At 32.7% G+C, this 6,819-nt stretch overlaps 1 pseudogene; it reads right to left on the reverse strand.

Annotated features, from left to right (window-relative positions):
- Nucleotides 1-3,903: 3,903 nt before the first annotated feature.
- Nucleotides 3,904-5,043, reverse strand: LOC100413896 (succinate dehydrogenase cytochrome b560 subunit, mitochondrial pseudogene; annotated as a pseudogene).
- Between the last annotated feature and the right edge of the window lie 1,776 nt (nucleotides 5,044-6,819).

Below are 6,819 nucleotides of genomic sequence, written 5' to 3' on the forward strand. Positions count from 1 at the left end.
GATATATTTTACTAAAATATGTTTAAAGTATATACTCTTTCTTATATCATTTTCTCTCAAAAAAAGCTTTAAAAAGCATACATTTCTGGTTAAAATTATAATACAGAATAGTTGTATAATCATGTGAGTAATATATGAGCTTAGTACCAATTCTGTTACTTAGTGGGATTCCAGGGGAAACACTAACCCCTCAATATTACTTTTCTTTTCTGCAACATGTGAACAGTCTATATGGTTAGATGTATTTTTATTACTAAAATTTTAAAATTTAATGAAAATGCAATTGATATTAAAAATAAAAGATATAAATAGCATCAAGAATCAAAATAATATCAAAGATTTAATGAAATATTATAGAAAAAGTGCCTTAAAATATCAAAGATAATATTCCAGATATATTGCAGGTGAAATGAGATACTTAGAATATAGCAGATCTCAACATTTACTCTTTGACCAAAGATTCTATAAAGGAATGAACAGGCATATGTGAATTTTTTCAACTCCTTTTCCATAACAACAAATTGGGGAGAAATAGAAGAATATAAGTTGTGCATGGATTTACTTTTTAAATGTCATTTTCCCTTGAGATCAATAAGATTAGCACTGTACCAGATCCATTCTCTCTTTTTCTACACATACATGCACACACACACACACACACACACACACACACACCCCATCACCAAAATTGCCTACTTTAAGTGATGGCTTATTCTCAGTTGAATATGTTTGCATTTTGACATATGCCAATCAGCCCTCATTTTCTAATGATAAAATTGACAGTTCCTTCCTCTAGAGATGATTCAGTTTACAGATATGATTTGATTTTTTATCCATGTAAGCTACGATGACAGTCTAAAATGATGGAAACTCAATACATTCCTTAACGGCTATGTAAGCAATAAGACCAAGCAACTTACACAAAGTAAAAACTTACACAAAGTAAACCATATATATGAGTAAATCCTAAAATTTATAGTAACTTCATATATATATATGTATTTAAATATATATAAATATACATATATATACATAAGTATTTATATTTTTATATATACATATTTAAATTTTTATATTTATTGTTGCAAAATTTATTACGCAATTTCTTATTTTGCTAAAAGATTGGAGTGGGGATCTAAATGAGTGTTTCAAATACTTCAGAGCTATTGAACTCTAGGGAGATGCTTAATTCAGGACATGGGTAATAAAGGTGTTCATGTTTCTGTCCATATAAGCAGGGCATAATTTTATACTAGAGATCTGACCAAGGGGTAATTCTTTGCCCTAACTGGGAATAGGATTATATGGCTTCTATTAACATTGTGGAAGAAAGAAAACAACAACAACAACAAAAAAATGCAATAGTGGAGCAAGTTTTGTTTGACCCACATAAGTGAGAATACTTTCACAGTAGAGATATATGAGGTTATACCTAGAAAAAGTTACAAAATATGTGCAAGCATTTTTAAAAATGCAATAAGAGATTTCAAATATCTGTAAAATGTCAATGTTAGAGATGTATTACTAAAACTGAACTTTGAGCAATTGAAATTACAATCGGTAAATTGTAAATAATAATAATAAAATGATAGCAGGTTAAGAAACCATTCTATGTGCATAAGCAACAATGAATATCAGAAGAGATTAACAGAGAGGAAAGGAAACATTAAAATGAATTCAAACACAAACATTACTTTGTTACCCTTTGTAACTGACTTTTGTGCTACTTTAGTGAATATGAAATTGTAAATCATTATTACTCCCATTGCTTATCAAATTAAATTTGTTGTTGATAATTAGTAAAAGGGGCATAGTTCTTACATAGTAGGTTCACCATTCTTACTATTTCAGTTTTCTCGGGAAAGAGGAAAAGAAGCTCCTGAGTACTAGGAGCTAGTCTGGAAGCATTAGACACATTTAGAATTATTTCTGCTGTCTCTCTCGTGGCACTTGTAGTTATGCAGTGGTATACTCTTCTTGAATATAAACCATACCACAGAATACCCACATCAGACAAGGGCCACTCCGTGACTGTGACTGATCAAAATATAAACACTACTTTGTAATCATATTTGAGCACAAAATCTAGGCCATTGCCTCAACTACAAAAATGCCAAAAACCTCTCTATCCTAGCTATTGTGAGGGACTACTGCTTCTTGAGCATTGAATCTTCAGCTGAGTTCCATTATTCCTTTTCTCCAGAAAACAATTTAAGATTGCTAATTATATACGGTACTATTGCTTCTTCCTGACAAGATCTAACCCATAGCAAACTCTTTTCCTTGACCTTACTGCTAAGTCACCTCACACAAAGTCAAAGCCTATAAGTTGTTTCTAACACCCTCACTCCCTAGGGCGATAGTGGGAGGAATATATTATTGTGTGATTTAATAAACCAATGTTGAATACAGGTATCTTCCTAGTGGTCTTTGGCTGGAGGACATTCACAGACATCAAAATGTTTCTCTTTTCCCCCTAATATTATAGATACTTAGAGGAAATATTTTGCCTATCCAAAATTCAAGATTGTGCATTTTTAGAGAGGCTTATCTAGCTTTTCTGTATAGTCTATCTACTTAATTATGGACACATGTTTCTTAATGGTTAATCGACCTGAACTATGCTGGTGATATGCAGAGACCTGTAACTTGTTGACCTTCTACAATCCTCAAATATGAATGTACACTCTTTCAAGTAAAGCTTTACTCAGTTATTGAAAATGTAATAATCACTGATTTTAATTAAAAAGTTTTGAAAGAAACCTGAGGCTCTTGAAGTGAAACTAAAAGTTACGTCAAGATGCTCTGATGCAGTAAATTTTGTTTGCTTAAAATGGTTCAACAGTAGAGATTGGGAGAGCTTGTGTTTCATTCTCATCCATGTGTTTTTATTATGGGTTATCTTTGGTAACTTACGTTACAAGTCCATATACAGACTCTGAAGCACTGTGACTTTCTTTGTTCCTCTCACTTACGAGATTTTTGTTTTCCATAGGTCATTTATAATTGCAGTTTTGTACAACTCAGAGTAGAAGTGAGGCAGAGCAGAGATGCAAGATGACTTCACAGTTAAAGGACGGTTACCAAGACAGTTTGGTTTAAATCACCTATACCATGTACAATAAATGTGACTTCATCAATATTACTTTTCATCTCTGTGCCTTAATATCCTTTTAATACAGAGATAATTATTATAGCTACTGTTTATGGTTTCTTTGAGAAGTAAAAGTGTTAATATGTTTGTAAACCCATAGATAAATGCTGGCACTAAATTAATCTTGTTAAATATTAATGGAAAACCCAGAGTCCACTTTTACCATCATCCCCAATAACAATATGCTTAGAATTATATGCTTGTTAAGTGTATTTCTTAACTACTCCATGTGCATTTACACATTGATATTCTATGTGTATAGAATGCGTTTAAAAAGATGAAGTGTATCATCCTCTTCTTAACTCTTTTAGTCTGGTTTATTGAAAGCATAACTTACAGAGAGTTAAATTAATCTGTATGTAGTATGAGGTATAGATCAAGATTCCCTTTTGGCAATATTGAGAAAATAAAACTGTTTTTATATCATTTGTTAAACAAACTGAATTGCCTTTGTTCATTTATTGGAGCAACTGACCATATTTCTTCAAGTCTTTTTATAGACTACACATTTTTATAATTTAGATGTATATTCTTTTATTAAATGAGTATTTTAATTCAGTTTCAGAAAAAGATGATACATGGATTTGAATTAGAAAACATGAAATTAAGAGGTTTGTTTTACTGAAAATAGGCAAGAAAAATAAACAACCTATAATGTATTCAATGATAATTTTCTGTATCTTCTGTGTCAAAAGCTATATATTTTCTCCCCAAAGCAGCTGCTCCAAGGAATAACTCCCTCTAGCTGAGATAGACTAATTCTGTTCCACTCCAATCTCTCTTCTTTCAATAACACTGTGTAGGTGTTAAAGGCCTGGGCTCTTACCAATGAACATAACTGTCCTTTATGCCAGCAACCCACAGGCAGTGGCACTAACGATCTCATCCCCAGCCCCCAGGGCAGAGGCCATACAACTGGCATTGTTTCCACCGCCTCAGGAAGAAGGAGCCAAAAGCTGACCCTCAGCACAAATCAAAGCCCAATATATAGAGAAAATAAGTGCTTCTAGGCACAGAGTAGGCAAGCTATGGGCAAGAAAGGTTCTCTTTTCCACTACTATGCTGTACAAGTTACTCTACTGCTACTGAGCTCCAAGGGTATTTGAAAGCACAAAAGGATCTAAACTAATGAGAAGAACTTTGCCCAGGCTGCAGATAAGAGTATCAAACAGGGAGGCAGGTTAATGTAATCATGTGTAGGAAGATGATTCTGGGAACTTCCACTCTTCACATGGCTACCAGCCTACAGAGGACAGCAAAGTTAAGAACCAAGACAACCACTCCAAACTCATGTATCTGGGGAATCTTCAACCCTTTTCCAAGGTCCCATATCAAGTGTCAAATCCCATTCTCAGTATAATACATGAGAAAGAAGATGAGTGCCAACTTAGCTGTAAGTATCAGTGCTGGCCCCAGACACTGAGGGACTCAGGGACTGAGACGCTCAGGGACTTCATGAGTTCCAAATAAGACTCAAAGTTCCCAGGGAGCAACAGGGCCTACATACCAAAAAAAAAAAGAGACCTTTGCACTTAAAGCAATACCAATGCCACAGTGACAGATGGACATCACTATGGGAATATACCAACTGTAGATAATAATGTGGGAGATAAAGAACAGTTTGAGCTTGTGTTCTTATTCCAGAACTGCTCCATCTCTTCTTTGGCCATGGTTCCCAAAGCAACCATCAGAAAAGCATTTCTGATACAGAGCTGGGGACTAAAGTGGGTTCCGAGGCAATGACGGCCAACATGCCCCAGCAGGAGTGCAGCCATCTTGAGTTCCAGCCTGGATGAAAGTTAATCTAGAGTTACATTATTACAACAAAACCACAGTGTACTGACTACTAAAACCATATAGCAAGCCTTATAATCAGGTTGGGTCAGTACTTTAAATTCTTCTTCATAAATTTTTATTAGTCTAAGTTCTTTATGTTTCTATGTATATTTATAAAATCATTCTGCCAATATTCTACAGAAATGCTTTCTGGGTGTTTTCTTCAAGGTTAAAAATTATGTTGATAAATTTTTCATTAATACATAATTATTATACATATTTATGGGATAAATGTGATATTTTGATACAGGCATATAATGTGTCATAATCAAATAAGGGTATATAAGTTATCTATCACCTAAACATGTATCATTTTTTTTCGTTTTGGGAATATTTCAAATCCTCTCTTCCAGCTATTTTGAAATATACAATAAATTGTTGTTAACTATAGTTACCCTACTGTGTTTTCACTGAAATTGCACTAAATATAAAGATAAGGGAAATTAGAATCTTAATTGAATTTTCAATCCCTAAACACTGTGTCTCTAGTTAATTAAATCTTCTTTGAATTTTAGCTCCATAGTATTTTAGCTTTCCACATATACATCCTGAAAATGTTCTAATATATTTATTCCTATTTTATTTGTTAAGGTGGTATATATATTTTTAAAAATTTTAGTTCTAAATATGTATTGATAGTATATATAAATATTATTATTTATAGGCTGATCCTTATTTTTTATTATTTATCATTGGCAAACCCATTTATGAGTTTTAGGAGATTATTTTAAAATATTTGGGATTTTCTATGCAGAAGGTTAAGCCATTTTACAAACAGCAACAATTATTTCTTCCTTTTGAATTTCTACCTTTGAAAAAAAAAATTCAGTAGTTTGCTTTAATGCATTGGCTAAGATTCACAGTAAGATAATGAATAAGTATGCTCAGAATACATGTCCTTACCTTGTTTCCAATTTAAAATGGTAAGAATTCAGTTTTCTCCACTCGATATGATGCTAACCTTAGTTTTTTGTTTGCCTTTACTATGAATGAATGTAACATTTTCAAAATATAATTTTTGCCTCAGTTGATATAATTATCTAATGTTTTGTGTTATTAATATATTCAGTTATATTGATTTATTTTTTCATGTTAAAACTGCTAAGCATTGCTGGGATTAACCATATTTATTATGCATTTCTCTTTTCATGTATTGCTGAATTCAATTTGCTGATATTTTGTTGGAAATTTGCATCTGTGTTTATGAAGAATGTTAAGGCTGTAGTTTCCTTTATTGTACTATATTTTTCTGACTGTAGATTGGTGAAGCCATTACAGGAAACAGCGTGGAGATTTCTAGAGAAAATAAAAATACAACCACTGCATGACCCAGCAATCACTCTTCTGAAGATAAATAGAACCAAAGAAAATGAAACCACCAACAAGTAAAGATATCTGCACTCCCCTGTTCATTGCAGCATTATTGATAATAGCCAAGATCAGGAGACCACCTAAGTTTTAAGATCAATCAATGGATGAATGGATAAACAATGGGATATTATTCAGACTTAAAACTGGAGGATATCCTGTTATTTGCCACAACATGAATGAAACTAGAGGACCTTATGCTCAGTGAAATAAGCCAACACAAAAAGAAAAATATTATAATATTACACTTATATGAAATCTTTTTTTAAAAGTCAAATATACTGAGAGAGAAAATAAAACAGGGTTACTAGGGCCTGGGTTGGGTGGGGTGAAAAAAACGAGGAAATGTTGGTCAAAGGATAGAAAGCAAATATGTGAGATGAACTATACAACATGAGCATTATAATTAAGTATGCTTTTTGTATTCAACATTTTTACTAAATGAGCAGATTGTAGCTGCT

Source organism: Callithrix jacchus, chromosome 4 (genome assembly GCF_049354715.1).
Source record: "Callithrix jacchus isolate 240 chromosome 4, calJac240_pri, whole genome shotgun sequence".
NCBI classification, from domain to species: Eukaryota; Metazoa; Chordata; class Mammalia; order Primates; family Cebidae; genus Callithrix; species Callithrix jacchus.